Source organism: Stenella coeruleoalba (assembly GCF_951394435.1).
Source record: "Stenella coeruleoalba genome assembly, chromosome: 17".
Classification (NCBI taxonomy): domain Eukaryota; kingdom Metazoa; phylum Chordata; class Mammalia; order Artiodactyla; family Delphinidae; genus Stenella; species Stenella coeruleoalba.
Window position 1 is genome coordinate 73,485,998 of NC_137163.1, and position 16,509 is coordinate 73,502,506.

Consider the following 16,509-nt stretch of genomic DNA (forward strand, 5'->3'; position numbering starts at 1 on the left):
TTTTTTTTTTTTTTTTGCGGTACGCGGGCCTCTCACTGTTGTGGCCTCTCCCGTTGTGGAGCACAGGCCCGGACGCGCAGGCTCAGCGGCCATGGCTCACGGGCCCAGCGGCTCCGCGGCATGTCGTATCTTCCCGGACCAGGGCACGAACCCGTGTTCCCTGCATCGGCAGGCAGACTCTCAACCACTGCACCACCAGGGAAGCCCCCACCTTCTTAATTTGGGATGATTTGTTGTCTATTCATGTATTCCACAGATTCAGGTACATCAAGTTGATTGTAGAGATTTAATCCGCTGCTTCTGAGGCTGCTGGGAGAGATTTTCCTTTCTCTTTGTTCTCACAGCTGCCAGGGGCTCAGCTTTGGATCGGGCCCCGCCTCTGCGTGTAGGTTGCCTGAGGGCGTCTGTTCTTAGCTCAGACAGGACGGGGTTAAAGGAGCCGCTGATTCGGAGGCTCTGGCTCACTCAGGCCGGGGGGGAGGGAGGGGCCCGGAGTGCGGGGCGGGCCTTCGGCGGCAGAGGCCGGCGTGACGTTGCACCAGCGTGAGGCGCGCCGTGCGTTCTTCCGGGAGAGTTGTCCCTGGATCACGGGACCGTGGCAGTGGTGGGCTGCACAGCCTCCCCGGAAATGGGGTGTGAATAGTGACCTGTGCTCGCACACAGGCTTCTTGGTGGCGGCAGCAGCAGCCTTAGCGTCTCCCGCCCGTCTCTGGGGTCCACGCTTTTAGCCGCGGCTCGCGCCCGTCTCTGGAGCTCCTTTAAGCAGCGCTCTTAATCCCCTCTCCTCGCGCACCAGGAAACAAAGAGGGAAGAAAAAGTCTCTTGCCTCTTTGGCAGCTCCAGACTTTTCCCCGGACTCCCTCCCGGCCAGCCGTGGCGCACTAACCCCCTGCAGGCTGTGTTCACGCTGCCAACCTCAGTCCTCTCCCGGAGCTCCGACTGAAGCCTGAGCCTCAGCTCCCAGCACCATCCGCCCCGGTAAGTGAGCAGACAAGCCTCTCGGGCTGGTGAGTGCCGGTCGGCCCTGATCCTCTGTGCGGGAATTTCCCCGCTTTGCCCTCCGCACCCCTGTTGCTGTGCTCTCCTCCGCGGCTCCAGCTCCCCACCTCTGCCACCCACAGTCTCCGCCGGCGCAGGAGCTTCTAGTGTGTGGAACTCTTTCCTCCTTCATAGCTCCCTCCCACTGGTGCAGGTCCCATCCCTATCCTTTTGTCTCTGTTTATTCTTTTTTCTTTTGCCCTACCCAGGTACGTGGGGGGTTTCTTGCCTTTTGGGAGGTCTGAGGTCTTCTGCCAGCGTTCAGTAGGTGTTCTGTAGGAGTTGTTCCATGTGTAGATGTATTTCTGGTGTATCTGTGGGGAGGAAGGTGATCTCCGCGTCTTACTCTTCCGCCATCTTCCCGGAAGCCCTCTATTTTTTCTAATTTTATTGAGATATAATTGACATAATATTGTGTAACTTTGAGGTGTACAACATAATGATTTGATATATGTATATCATGTGAAGCGATTATCACAGTAAATTTAGTTAACATCCATCACATTCAGACACTATTTAGACATTATTGCTTATAATTTTGTTGACTTGTTATGAAGTTTCTTACTTCCTAGTTTAATAAGTGTCAGGAAGGACAGAAATAATGGGAACATCTAAGACAGGAACAATTTTTTTTTTTTTTTTTTTTTTTTTTTTTTTGCGGTACGCGGGCCTCTCACTGTTGCGGCCTCTCCCGTTGCGGAGCACAGGCCCCGGACGTGCAGGCTCAGCGGCCATGGCTCACGGGCCCAGCCGCTCGGCGGCCTGTGGGATCTTCCCGGACCGGGGCACGAACCCGTGTTCCCTGCATCGGCAGGTGGACTCTCAACCACTGCGCCACCAGGGAAGCCCGACAGGAACAATTTTAAGCAAGGGAAATAGGATGACTTTTCCATTAGCGGGGCCTGAGCTGCTATTTGTACTCCCTATAACATACTTCCTTGTCCTGTCAATGTTGAAACCTCTTATGCTAAAGGCTTTAACTCGAATGACCCAGGAGATCTTCAGGATGAAAACGCCACTCACCACACATCTCCCAGGATAACTATAATTCAGTTTTTATTAGTAATGCTCTTGAGCTGTTGTAGCAAAACTTTCTCATAGACCCATCTAAAATCCATGCATTTCGGAAAAATAAATAACATTCTCTGGAGTGGACTAACGTTTTTGCCGATAACCTTAACTTTTGTTGTACACAGACATTTTTAATTGGCCTAATAATCAGAAATACGAGCTTTGCTCTTTAGGTTTTATTGGAAAACTATGAAAAATGTTTCTTCAGATCGTTCCTATGTATATTTAATAAGGAAAACGAAAAAATATCATTTGAGAATTGACTTGGGTATTTTATCTATTGGCGTGTGTCAGTTTGTGTGGCATGCTTGCATTTCTGCTATGATTTTTGCAGACATGAAAGAAACCATTTAGGTCTTTACCAACTGAAATACAATTTTGATTATTGACAGCCACTGACCGACGAGCTTGACACCTGCTGGATCTCAGTGAGCCTGACTGGGTGTGATTGCTTGTGTTAATGTCTATATAGTGTCTTTATGTTATTTCTTCACAAATAGAACCAAACACCACTAGAAAATAGACCCAGTTTTATTCAGTGATTTAAATTTTATGTTGTGTTACAGGAATATTTTAGTATTTAATATTTTAGTATTAATAGGCTATGAGAACAAACTTGCAATATGTTTAAAAAAGTTTTTATTAAGAGCTATTTACATATTATTGAAAGGTTACCATGCACTGCTATGGGGAAAAAAAAGGTATGTTCCCAGCTCTCAAGTAGCTAAAATTATACTTGGTAATAAACTCAAGTACACGATATTTGATGAGTGATAAAAACAAGTGTACATACAGCAAGGTACAGAAGCAGCTAAACGTGGCCATGAGTTGTTTCAGAAGGCTTCCCTGAAGGAGGGGACATTTCATATGAAGCCTGAAGAATAAGTAAAAAATATCCAGGTGAAGAAAGTGGAGTGGCAGTGAAGCTGAGAGAAGGGAATTACAGGTAGATGGTGAGAAAAAGTTAGTGTGTTTCGGGGGAGTGAATGATGAATGTAGAGACCAGTAAGAGGAGAGTGTTGAGACGCTGGGCTGGAGAAGGCGGGGCAGCATTCTGATAGGAGAGTCTTTCTGGCTTTGCTGCACGTTGAAAGTGGTACTCTGAAAGGCCACCCACGAAGACATGCCTCACAGAGGAACAAGACTTCAGTAATGATGCTTATTCATAAGAAACTGTTGTTGTTCTGTCATTCAACAAATATTTATTAAATATCTATTAAATCACTGGAGTTCCATTATATTTCGTCCTGGACATGCAGCAGAGACAGATATTGACATTGTCCCTATTCTCATGGGGTTACAGGCTACTCCAGGAAACTAATGTTAAACCTCTAGTCACACAATGTTTTGACCTGTAAGTAGGTACGTCGGAAGATGGAGTGGGGTTTTGTGTGTTTACAGAGCATGGAGAGACCAGTGTGGCTGAGGTGGACCATTAGGGGTGGGAAGGGAAGGAGCATATGTGGCTCAAAGGGACTCAGGAAGAAATTGCAGAACATGAGCCCAAGGAGCAGAATGTGCAAGCATGTGTGGGTTGAGGACTGTGGTCGCCTCATCTTCATCATCTGAAGAGCAGTGGGAAATCTCTCAGAGGGATAAAGCAGAGACTGATCAGATTTACCTTCTGAAAAGTGTCCTTGGGGGCTGGGGGATGGATGGCGATGTTACGCTGTCTTTCACATGTTAGATGATGCCACTGTTATCAGTAGGAATAATCTCTAAGCTGCTTTATAATTTGGTTGGGATAATTGTTATCCACACTGTTTAGCCAGTCTAGCTTATGGCCAGAGACATGACTTCATGGGATGGCTATAGTCTGTGACAAGGACAAAGCAAAGCTAAATGGCTTAAGAAGAATAGATTCTGGGGTTTGGGATTAACATATACACAGTACTATATATAAAATAGATAATCCACAAGCACCTACTTGTATAGCACAGGGAACTCTACTCAATATACTGTAATAACCTACATGGGAAAAGAATCTGAAAAAGAATAGATATATGTATGTGTATAACTGAATCACTTTGCTGTACACCTGAAACTAGTACAACATTGTAAATTAACTAGACTCCAATATAAAATAAAAATTAAAAAAAAAGAAAATGGGCAGAAAAGCCAAAAAAAAAAAAAGAATAAGAATAGATTTCACCACATGGCCCTTATTAGCAGCACGTTCTATTCAACTGAACTAACCAAAGATGGGCACCTGTAATATCAGCCAACAGGAGTGTGTAATCTTAACTCTCATGATGAAGTTAAAAGTAGACAATATAATTAGACGTGGCTAGATCATGAGTGCCTCCTGCCCAAACCCTATAGGTACCAGTTATGAAAAGAAATGTGAGTAATTTTGCCATTTTTGAGTTCCTTTCAGTGCAAGAGGATCTTCATTTTTGACTTTATTTTCTTTTAGGTACAGAAAAGTTTAGAATCTTAAATTATACCTCTTTTGCCTTGTACATTAGAGCTGATTCCCCACAGGTAAGACCAAATTCTATCCTAAAGAATGGTGTGCAGTTCATCCTGACATTCTTATTTAGTGCCGGTGTCTTTCTTCTTGCTTTTATCTGTTAAGAGTGCATATGTCATAATATCTTAATCCTCAGTTGGATCCCTTTCAACAGAAGTAACTCTTTTGAACTAACCAGAATATCTCAGAATTGCAATCAGATTTAGAAATACGGGCTTTATCCTCCATGGGCCGTCGTTGGGTTTATTATACTCATCGAATACCTCAGACTTTGCAGTGTGATCAGGCTGAATAAATACATCCTAAACTGAATATGTGCAAAATTATTCAAATATGAATATGTAGATATGCAGATCTATAAAGACAGTTGGGTTAAACTGTGAACACAACTCTAGGAATCTTAACAAATGAACACATGTCAGAGGGACGTGTCTTACTTTCTTGAATGTAATATATTTTATATGAACTTTCCATCCTATAATTAATATTAATTTAATGACTGTTTGCAATTAAAGAATCCTGTCTGTTCTTTTATTCACTCAAGCAAACTTTTATCAAGGGCCTGTTATGGACAGGAGCTACGCTATTATTCTAGTGAAAGCACAGTTATTCAAATATTACTTATCTAATTTTAAGATTAGACAGGCCTTTTATTCCTCCTCTTTGCCTCTCTGCTTGCTCTTTGAACATGTAATTGTTCATTGTTCTTTAGCATCTCTGCCAGTCGATGGACAGGAGAAATAAAGTGAAGCAAGAATGAGATCAAGTAATTCCGTTACTTGTCTGCAAATTTGGTAGGAAAGGACTCTGTAACTGTGTTTTTCGTTCTCTCCTTATGAGTTTTCGATGAGTTTGGTCTCTGAGTCACTAAGTGTTTGAGCCACGTTTGGATTTCTACTCTCCTTTTCCCCTATCACCTCATATTTTGACCAACTGAGACTTGCTTAAATTCCAGTTTCCCTTTTGGATTTCACAGGGCTGTCCTGTTTTAACCATGTTACCGTGAGTGAGGTATGGTGAGGTCCAGGTGCACCTGGAGAGAGAGGACACCAGAAAGTGTTACAGTTTGTTATGCTCAGCGTTCCCTGGGGGAACGGAGCACAGGGAGCGAGGGGAAAATGGGGGGAAGAGTCTTTACTGTGGCTTCCACAGCAAGAAGTAGGCGAGGCTGGGTCAGCAGGCTTGGGACTGGCTAGTTTGAATGATTTCAGCGGGCTCAGGAGCATGGGGGCTGCCTGTGGTCTTCTGTACCTGCCTGGGGGTAATCAGGGCAGGGTACTCATGGCCTGGAGTATGAGGGCCGGATAAGGGAGGAGGTTGAAGATGTGGACGTACCCAGATGCTCAAGAAGGAGAACTGACCAGCCTCTGGTCAGGACCTCACAACTGGGTCAAGACAGAGGTTTAGAAAACTCGATTACACATACTTATTAAAATCCTTTTACGTATCTCCTGACAGTATCTACTTCTTTGCTCACCTCCCAAGTCATAGCTCTCCCATCGTTGGCTTGGGGCACTGTGACTGACTTCCGTCCCGCATTTACTTGGGCCCACTGGGCTCATTTCTCCACGCTGCAGCCAGAGTGAGCTTGGACAAGTTAAGCCTGCTCCCTCTGCCTCCACCCTAACCCCCATTTCCACTGGAAACATTTCAGGGCTTCCCATCGCGATTAGAACAGCAACCAAACTCCCACGTGGCCCTGCCTGGCTGGATATGTGTTTCGACCTCTGCTGGTTCACCCCCTGCAGCCTCTGCCCACCTGCCTTGGCCTTCTCCCTGCACATTTGTGACACTTTTCACATGCTGTCCCCCAAATATTCACCGACTGCATTTTACTAGATCTAATATTCTATTGATTATAAGAAACATCATTTTTTTCCCAAGAGGAAAAGAGCTGGCAATTAAAAGAAGACTGGGTGTCTTATTAATAACTCTGGAGAATGCAAAATTAGGCCTCCTCAGCCTATATTTACATTAAAACTTCTTTCTTGTATTTGAAGGGATTGGGTAATGTTTGCTGCCCTCAGTCACGGTGATCAGCCAGCTTTTTGCACTTCCTCAGTAACAAAACTTATCCCAGCATCAGCCATTTGTGAGCATCTTCCTTTCTTATGTTGCAAAATGCTTCTTGTTGTTGCTTTCACAGAAAACATGCATTTGTAGTCATTCCTCCGACCGGACGTATTTGCTCCACTAATATCCAACCCAGAATTCTTCCTTTGTTTTCACATCTTTCTGTGTTCACAATAACCTTTCATTTTGATGGCTAACTGGAAACATTTTAAAACATCTTGACAACACCTGTCAAAACAACGATGTACATAACTCAACTGAAGGAAGAACAGTCTGAAGACCCAAGACCAAGTTCATGCACAAACGGACAAAGACAATAACGTCACTATAGGTTCTTTTCTGTTTTTTCACTGGAACTCATCCTCTCAAAACTATTGTTCCATGATTTTCTCCTTATACACGCCCTTTCCTTTCTAATAATTAAACTTATTTGCCTATTTTCATGCTACAGCCTCACAAGATCTAATTCATGCCAGACTTGTTATTTAGTTGTCTGGAAGTTGAGAGTTGTCTGCAAACAGAAAGACTTCACTCTGAAATCTTCTGAGTGATTTATAAAATTGCTAAATAAGATTATTCTAATTAATGCTTCTCTATACCAAGAACTGTGGGTTTTTTTTTTACCTGTTTCTCACTCAAACAAAGCATTTCTCATCATCTTATGTTGACTGATTTGAATCTGAAAAATTGACTTTCTACAGAATCTCTTCACTAGCTATTCAAAATCTAAATAAGTTATGAGAATAAATGATCCCTTTTCTATACTTAATAGACAGACCTGATTTTCCTTTATTTAAAGAGACTATGTTGCCTTTTCCCCAGTAGGCTATGATTGCATCATCATCATCAACTGTGTCATTTCTATGGCATTTTATACTTTTCAAAGGATTTTAACATATATTATCTCATTATGTGCCCCATGTTCCTACTTTTTCAGATTCCACTAGCCAGCCATGAGTATGAAATAAAGGTGTGCCGTTGAATAAATGAATGAGTGAGCAAATGAATGATCATCATGTTACATCCACTATAATCCAGAGTCTCACCTGGTTTGTGTTAACTTCGGTAGGATCTGTCTGGGACTGGCTTATTTTCTAGGACTTCATCATGCTTTGGCAATGGGTTTTTTTATCTGATGCAAAGGAGCTGTGAAAGAATCATGAGGAAAGCATATATTTCTTCTAGGATTTTGTTTTAAAAGCAAGACTTAAATGGATAGAACAGTAATGGCAGAAGACTAGGGGTTGAAATACTGTCCTTCCGCTCATGTCAACTCTCAATTTTAGTTTTCATCTTGCTGTGGAAACAGATAACCACATTTGCTAATTATATACTAGGTTCTAGGTGACTCTGTAATAAATGCTTTCATACATTATTGCATTTGATCTGGTTACACGTTGTTTTTCTCTTGCTGTTGCTGTCGTAGTATGGCTTGCAGCATCTCCTGTTTGCTTACAGAAAGAGTTCCTTCATTGCTTCTCATAAAGGTGTAAATTCTCTCATGGGTGCTTATCAGTCTATTACAAAATGACTGGAACGTGTTGTTTGCATCTCGGTCGGATGAATTGCCTCCCGTCTGAATTGGCTATTGGTCCAGCATCCCTTTAGTGATGGGCTAAGGCTCAGTATTCCAGCCTCTGGGTCCTTCTCAGTCTCTAAAGTTGCTCTCATTTGTTGCTCTTGGTTCCCTGCTCTGCGAAACTCATCCAGGAAGCCTGAGAATTCACCGTCTGGGCTGAGGTGGCACTTGCTATGAGCCGTACAACGCATCAGCTGCTCCATGGGTCTCTCTTTCTCTGGCTCCCAGGAGGCTATTTCTGGAGACAGAGAAAAACAATGGCCCATTTACCTAATGGCTCTTCACCCTAGTGGATATGAATGAGAACAGCAATTGGAAGTTTTCTCTGAGTTTATTTTTTTCTTCGGATTGGTTGCTTTCACAGCAATAGTTGTGTAGACAGCTCTGTATTAATATCCTGCTTCTATCAAGCAGCAGAGTGAGTGGCTCTTGCTTTCACAGCGCCAACTTGGCTGTTCTTGCTTTTAAGTTTTATACTTTTCGCTGACTTGCAACCTAATGGAGAGAATACCAAAGAATAAGTAGACTCCCCAAACTTGCAATTAAAAAAGAGAAGGTTCCTTAATCTCAGGGTAAAGAAGCAACTTAGTGCATATTAGTTGCTTACATTTCTAAGGAAAAGATATGTGATCGGCTTTGTGGAGTGTTAAGTGCATTGAAAAATTTGACACTACTGTCATAACACTCACATGGTGATGTCTATGACACCAGGCCAACTCCTGGAGACTTATACTACAATTTCTCAAATGGTATCGTCAGAAATACTGGTTTGAGTATTGAGTATATTCCAATATACTGTGCATTATAAAAAGTGTTAAAGATGAGGTATATCTTTGGAATGCTGACCTGCTAACATCATCAGTAGGTTTTTTCCTAGAAATTTTTTTTCAATATGGGAGAAAAGAATAGCTTGAGAATAAGTTAGAAATAAAGGTGAAAGTAAGTAAAGCCGGGCTTCCCTGGTGGCACAGTGGTTGAGAGTCCGCCTGCCGATGCAGGGGATGCGGGTTCGTGCCCCGGTCCGGGAAGATCCCACATGGCACGGAGCGGCTAGGTCCGTGAGCCATGGCCGCTGAGCCTTTGCGTCCGGAACCTGGGCTCCGCAACGGGAGAGGCCACAACAGTGAGAGGCCCGCGTATCGCAAAAAAAAAAAAAAAAAAAAGTAAAGCCAATTCCATCTCCTGATACAGAGATTTTTAAGTATTTCCATGTGGATAAAGCCTTGAGGGTTGGGAGCCTGCATTTTAAAATGGTATCTATTTTGTCTTCCCAAATACCTAAAATTGGGGCTAGTCAATAAATATTAAATATTTTTGACTGAATCACTTACATTTGTCAAAGATCTGACATTAGGTAACTCCGCTTGGAGTTTCTTCTGCTTCTCCTTGAATTTATTGCTGCCAATTTAGGAGAGAACTTTTTCTTAACAGTAGAATTCAATTTTATTACCATGTAATTTGGTTTACCTAAAGCTACTTTTTTGTACGGCTTTATTGTATGTATTTATGTGCTATATTTCTATTCCTATCCTCATTTATTCCTGATGCTTGTACATTTAGCTTGCTAGGAAATAATCCCATGCCTGTCTGCTTCATTTTTCTATGTGTACAATTTAGAAAGCAGTTCACAAGATTTCACTTATGCTGTCTGCATCGGACACAATTTTACTTTCTACAGATATAATTTTCAGAATAAATTTTTTATGTTCAATTGCCAAGAAAAGAGTTTCTCTTGACATATTTTTGATTTCATATGTATATATATGTATATATCTGTATAAATGTATACATGTATATTATATCCTTGCACCTGTGTTTAATTTAGAAAATCTGCCAAAGAAACGGCAATGTTAAATAATCCTTCCTTTGCTCTTAAAGATTTAGAGATTCATCTGATACAGGAGTCCTTACAATTTGATGCTACAGACTTAATTTACTCCAACCAATTCTCATGATTCTTATGCTGAAGTAAATGTATTATGATGATATCCTAAGACGTGACCAGAGTTTTCAGGGTGCGTTTATAGAGATGTCTGAGATCTCTATTTGACTACTGCTGTGTTTCCGGCTGTTAGCCAGTGATGAGTTAGACCTTCACACCATTTCTAGGTAAGCCCAGTAGAGTGGTACCTTTGTAAAAACCACTGTGAAGACTCTACTTTCTAAGTAACAGTGACAGAGTTCTTGCAAATTGCTTTCTCCAGAGGGACGGTAACACATTGCCATTGTCTGATGACACAATGATGGTAGTCAAATTGCCTTCCATAAATTGGCCTGGATAGAAAAGTCTGGGTAGAAAAGTACTTTTCATTGCCTTAGAGAGAGCTTGACCTCAGCCAATTAAAACATCTGGAAATGCTCTGAAGCATGTTCTGTGTTGGGGATTTGAAAAGAGAGGAAAGAGTGTGACAGTCATCTTCAAGAGGAGAGATTGCTAGAGTATGGGGGTTAGCATCATGTCCCAAGGCATAAAACGTTCAGATTTTTAATCACTGCAGATGAGAACAACTACACACTGAGATAACTGGTCTTACTTTCAACATTCCTCAGTTTCCACAGTCAACTCTTTGGCTGGAGTTACATACATAAGATGATCTCAGATGTCCTCCCAAAACCATAAAGTGATTGAGTTTATTCAGTAAACCTCAGGAGAATAATTGTGAGCCAAAGAGAAGGAGAGAGTAAAGTGATGGCAGATAGTAGGGCTATAGTTTGCCAGGTGGATTTCGGTTTTTCTTTGGCCCAGATCACACAGATGGGCAGCAGCAGTGCTACCATAGAGCTGGCCCTGAACGAAACTAATTCCAGGGGGAGAAAATGATCGTATTTTCTTTTAAACAGTATGTGAAGTGAATTAACACCCTCAGTTCCCTTGAAATTTGGTTTGATTTAATTTTTAAAACACTTTACTCAGATTGGTAATTACATGTTCACCTCTTACGCTTTAAGCCTAATCAACACTTGATTGCCCTGAAAAACATGTTCTGGTTATCCAGGGAATATCTCTTTCCAGTAAATTGATATTTTTATTCTTCTAAACAGTCTTTAAGACTTTTTTTTTTAATAAAAATTTCTTTGACATATCCCCAAATATAGTCTCTTCATGTTTCATTACAGCAATGACTTTCAACTCTACCTCCTCTAGGGAAAATTTTGGCTCCTTAGTTTCTGTAATGTTTTTCTGGTTCTTGGTGTCTGCACTATTTCAATTCCAATTTCAGCTTCAGTTTTAATAACTTTATTGTCATGACAAAGTATGTGAGTTTTGCCAAAGTCAATGCAGTGAGTCTCTGTGTCTAACCTTTTAGTTTTCTCAGAGGTAATAGAGCTTAATTTTCTAAAGTTCCTGTTCCCAACTGCTTTCTGATTCAGATTTGGTGATAGGCTGCCACACGGTGCAAAACTGTTTTATTTATTGCTTTTTCTCCCTTTGCCAAAGTAAGGCAGGATTTTTTTTGTGTTCAATTTGTGTGTGTGTGTGTGTGTGAAGTTATACCATTTCAGTGATCAAATAACTAGCTTCCTTATATTTTTCTTTACATTGTTTTTGTCACTCAAAACATAAATGTTTTAACATAAAAAAATAAATGTCTTTATTTCCTTGCACACTTTTCATTCACTTGGTCATTTTATATTTCTAAGTGTCTCATGTTTCAGTTGGTAATCATGGCATTTGTATTTGATCTGCCGTGTATTTTCTACATTTAGAGCAATAAGAAAATCCGTACTTACGAATAAGGGAATTTTGTGTTAGCTCAATCACCATTTTAAAGGATGGAGTGAGTGAATATTTTTTAATGCCTGGGGCTAGCTGACATTTCAACAGTTTAGACGATCAGTACACTAATAGAACTTAAGTGGTACTTATGATGATTGTAATTAATTCCAATGTTTGAATTAAAATGTTAATCTTGCTAAGCAGGGCAGAAATTGTTTATCAACAAATTGTGAGGGATTGCCTTACCCTCTCCTTCATTTTGATCACAGGTAAAGGATTATTTTTCATCCCATTTCATTAAAAATGATACTCAATGGGAACAAAAATTAAAGGTACGGGTATTTTGGAGATTTGTAGCTATTGATAAAGATGTTTTCCTTTATCATGCTTTTCACCAAAGTATGCAATTAGATCTACTTTTGTATTCCATCTTTGTCTCAAAATACTCCTGGTTTTTGTTGTTTTCTTCCTTTCGTAGGCTGTGATGAATTGCATTTTTCTACAAAACATCTTAAATAAGATTACATGGTGTGGTGGTATTCAAAGAGGTTATATAACTTGGCTTCGTCCACAGCTAAGTGGAAGCCAGTATGGGGAAAGTTTTTTCCAAACCTAAGCCTGGATGACTCCAAAGAATTCTTTCCACTATATGTATAATACTGCTTTGGTGGTAAGAATCGAAACCATCCGTACTCACACAGCTTGCCATCTATATTAACATGATAGTACTATTTGCCTGTCTCACTAACTTAACTTTATTATTCTATTGTTTTTGTCAACATGACTTTACTATTCTAGAAAACTCTTGTCCAGGGAGATAAAATAATTTCATTGTTCACATCAGGAACTTTGTGGAAAACTCCATTTATTTTTATTTCATTGAAGTATAGTTGATTTACAATGTTGTGTTCATTTCAGGTGTATGACAGAGTGATTCAGTTATACATATATTTACATATGTATTCTGTTCTTTTTCAGACTCTTTTCCATTATAGATTATTGAAAGATATTGAATTTAGTTACCTGTGCTATACAGTAGGTCCTTGTTGGTTACCTATTTTATGTATAGTCGTGTGTATCTGTTAATCCCAAACTCCTAATATATCCCCTACCCCCTTTCCTTTTGGTAACCATAAGTTTGTTTTCTATGTCTGTGAATCTATTCCTGAAAACTTCATTTAAGTGAACATCCCGTTGTTCAATTATTGAATAAATAGCATCAAATGACTGTTGACTCCCCAAGACTCTTCTGCTTGTGCACCAACGTGCTCTCCTTTGTCCAGCGAAACTAAACTATTATGTTGTGATCTTTACATAATTCCCACCAAGCCCTCACACTGAAATATCGGTCTTAAACTAGATTCCCAAACCTCATACATGTCCTGATTTTCCTGTCCCCTCCAACATGCTGGTTACACTTTGCCCCGGTAGTGTTCTGCTATACTATGGTGAGCAAACATCTCTACTTACCTTATCCTCAGGTCAGCTTGATGATATCGTCAAGGATTCAGCATTAGAAGGTGGTTAGTACTTATTACATTTCTTTGATTTCTATGCTATAAATGCTAAATGGATATCTGTTGATTAATTCTGAAAGAGACAGTGAACGGTCTCCTTGGTTCCATTCCTAAGTCTTCTTATTCACTGTGATCTGAGTAAAGTTCCTTCTCTTCAGTTTTCTTCTCTGGGAGATATATTGTGAGTTACAGGGTTGTGGTGGGACTTAAAAGAGGTATCTTTGAAACCGTGCAGTATAGGGCTATGTAAAGCAGACTCATCTTTTCCGTGGTATTTTACTTATTCTATCTAGTGATGCTAATCATTCAGTGTCAGACAGATTTCTGACTGGAGTTTGGAGGTGCTGATGTATGTATTTTGTGTTCCTACCCTCTGTTAGGGACTGTGGAGAATAAAAAGAGGGGTGAACCATTGCCTCTGACCTGAAGGGATTTACAGTTCCTTTTATTTTTCCTCCCTTTTTTTGATTCGCTGGAATATTATATTACCTAATATTTGAGCTGCTTTCTAATATTTGATGGTAATTTAACCCCAAATAGGACTTCAAATTTTAATGACCCTTTCCTCCATGGTTTAAATTTCCTTTTTGAAGTTCTCATCTCCCTTTTCCATTTTTTACCTCTTTGTGTGTGTGTGTGTGTCTCACTGAGTATCTCTTCACTGTTTCTTTTTGATTGTAAGCCCATGGTGTGGGAACTGTGTAAGACTTTCTTTTGTACTGTTCCTAGCAAATGTGTCACATCTGGAGGTTAATGAGAGACAAACAATGAATACTGGTGAATAATGTTGGGTTCACCGATGACTGTGGCTGTGTCTGTCTCCTCTGAAGAGAGGAATTTCTGTGGTTAAGATGGAAACGGAATGCATTCCTCGGGTATTGATTAACAGATGGAATTTTCCTTGCTTTGTTCTGTAGCTATTGTTTGGAAAGTTACTGTATTCTGAAGAGTAGTCATTTGTAGCACAGCAAGTGCAGTTTTTCAGTTGGTGAGTTATACCACCTTCTGTAAATCTGTAGCTATTGTCGGAGTCTGATTTTTCTCATATATACTGGGGTAAGGTGAGCCATGTCATTGCACAGAATGCTTTGTCAGAAGCTGGGCATGCTCAGAGACTTTTTTTTAAAATCTGAAAATAAAGTTCTTAAAGCTTCTGTTTAGAAAGAGTAATTTTCTTCTAAGCTGATCTGAAATTCCTTAATGTAGTTACTGTGAAGCACAGAGAGAGGTAGGGGTGTGTGTGTGTGTGTGTGTGTGTGTGTGTGTGTGTGTGTGTGTGTGTGTGTGTAAGTATATGTGAATGTAATTTACTTTGTGACTTTTTTCTGGCGAAAGATAAATACAACTTCGCATGTCTCCTCAGTTTTCCTGGATCAAATATTGTCCACTTAAGTCATAAAGGAAAATGATGCTAAGGCAGTGGCCAATCTCTAGAAGCCTGTGATGTTCCAAAGATGTCATGATTATCAGCCTCAACAGTGGTGACTATCTGCCTCTCGCAGGTACACCAGAGGAATGGATACATGACCCAAAGATACTGGCATCTTGCAACGTGAGGCATCAGGAGACCTGCTGCGTCTGGTTTAGTGTATACGGAGAAGCACAGAGCATGAGTGAATACATGGATATAAACATCCCAGTGGAATAGTTACGTAAAAGCTTGTTTCAGTAAGAAGCTTAGACTCAGTCATATGTATTGATACCACATTCTAGTTAACTTGTGCTAAGGGTTGGCAAAAATGGACTAAAAGAGCTCAAAGTAAAATTGACATATTTAAATACCACTGTTGAGGATCTTCAAGGGAACTCAATTTATGGGTGGCTTTGGGCTGTACCCTAGCCTCTAATGAAACCTTTTCTGGTACTTTAATGGAAACGTAGTTTAGTGTATTGTAGGAAATTTGCAGGGAAGGTTCAACAAGAGAGAGTACATAGTGCATGATGGGACTTGGAAAGGTAGGCCTGTGGGGGTGACGTGAATTGTTTTGTCACCCAGCCAGCTTCCCTGCCCCTCCTCTTTCCTCTGAGGTCTGAGGCAACGGCACTACCCCTTCCTGTAGGAAATACTCCTTTACACGCCCCAGTCGCGGAGTCTGAATGGTGAGGCCATTTCATTATTGACTCTAATATGGCCGCAGATGATGGAGATCCAGGAGTGGGCTTTCAAACCAGACCAATCAGGATCCTCCCCTGGAAGTTTTGCAAACATAAACAAGGGAAAGACAGAGTACCCAGATGGTGACAAGGCTGTGATATGTCAGGGACTAGAAGCAGCTGGGGGCTATATTTTCTATACATGGAAGAAGCAGGCCAGAGAGAACAGTGTATCCAGGTGGAGAGCAGCACAGACAGGAGATGGAGAGCCTTGGAGGGTATACATTTCTCTTTCTGTTGTTCCTAAGCCCTCCCTATACTTTGATCTTTTCATTGCTACATGTCTGCCAATAAATTCCTCTTTTGCTCAAGCTGGTTTGATTGGGTTTCTGCCACTTTCAAGCAAAAGAGTCTTGACTTATTAATCCTGAAAAATATAAACCAGGGGGAAGTACTATTTAGGGGCCAGAAAAAAGCAAGTTGGTTCTGTTAAACCAAGTAACCTTGCTTTACTAAAGAAGTCTGGTCCACCTGTTTGGGTGGAGCGCTTCTCTGTGAAAATTAACTACACAGTAAGAGTGTGATAAAAACCTGATTAGCGTCTGCATGAATCTGTTGTGTAGGATCTAGAAAACAATATTAAAGTTAGAAACCTGACACCTATGTGAGATTAATATTTTATTCATTTCAGCTTTCTCTCTCCCCCATCCTGCCAATGGAGTTATTCGGTTGGTATGAAACTCAAAGAAGAGTAATGTGCCAGGAAAACACAAGAATTCTAATGCAACCAGTATGTCACTCAAAGAAGCATTCATTTCATACCATAGTGGAGTTCCTACTACACAAGGTAGATGAGAAGCAAGCAGTTTCTTTTCCATGGGAGCAGTCCTAGATTGTAAGTTGTTATTTACTAATCAGAGAAGGGCATAGTTATAGTTTAAAATTA

The 16,509-nt window shown here is 40.8% G+C and overlaps 1 long non-coding RNA gene across 1 annotated transcript in view; it reads left to right on the forward strand.

The window, feature by feature from the left end:
• The first annotated feature begins 614 nt into the window (after positions 1–614).
• The window catches only part of LOC307176107, a 273,040-nt gene continuing 257,145 nt past the window's right edge, over positions 615–16,509 (forward strand). Inside the window, exon 1 of the long non-coding RNA XR_013824605.1 lies at positions 615–978. This is a non-coding gene — a long non-coding RNA (uncharacterized lncRNA). The remainder of the gene's footprint in view (positions 979–16,509) is intronic.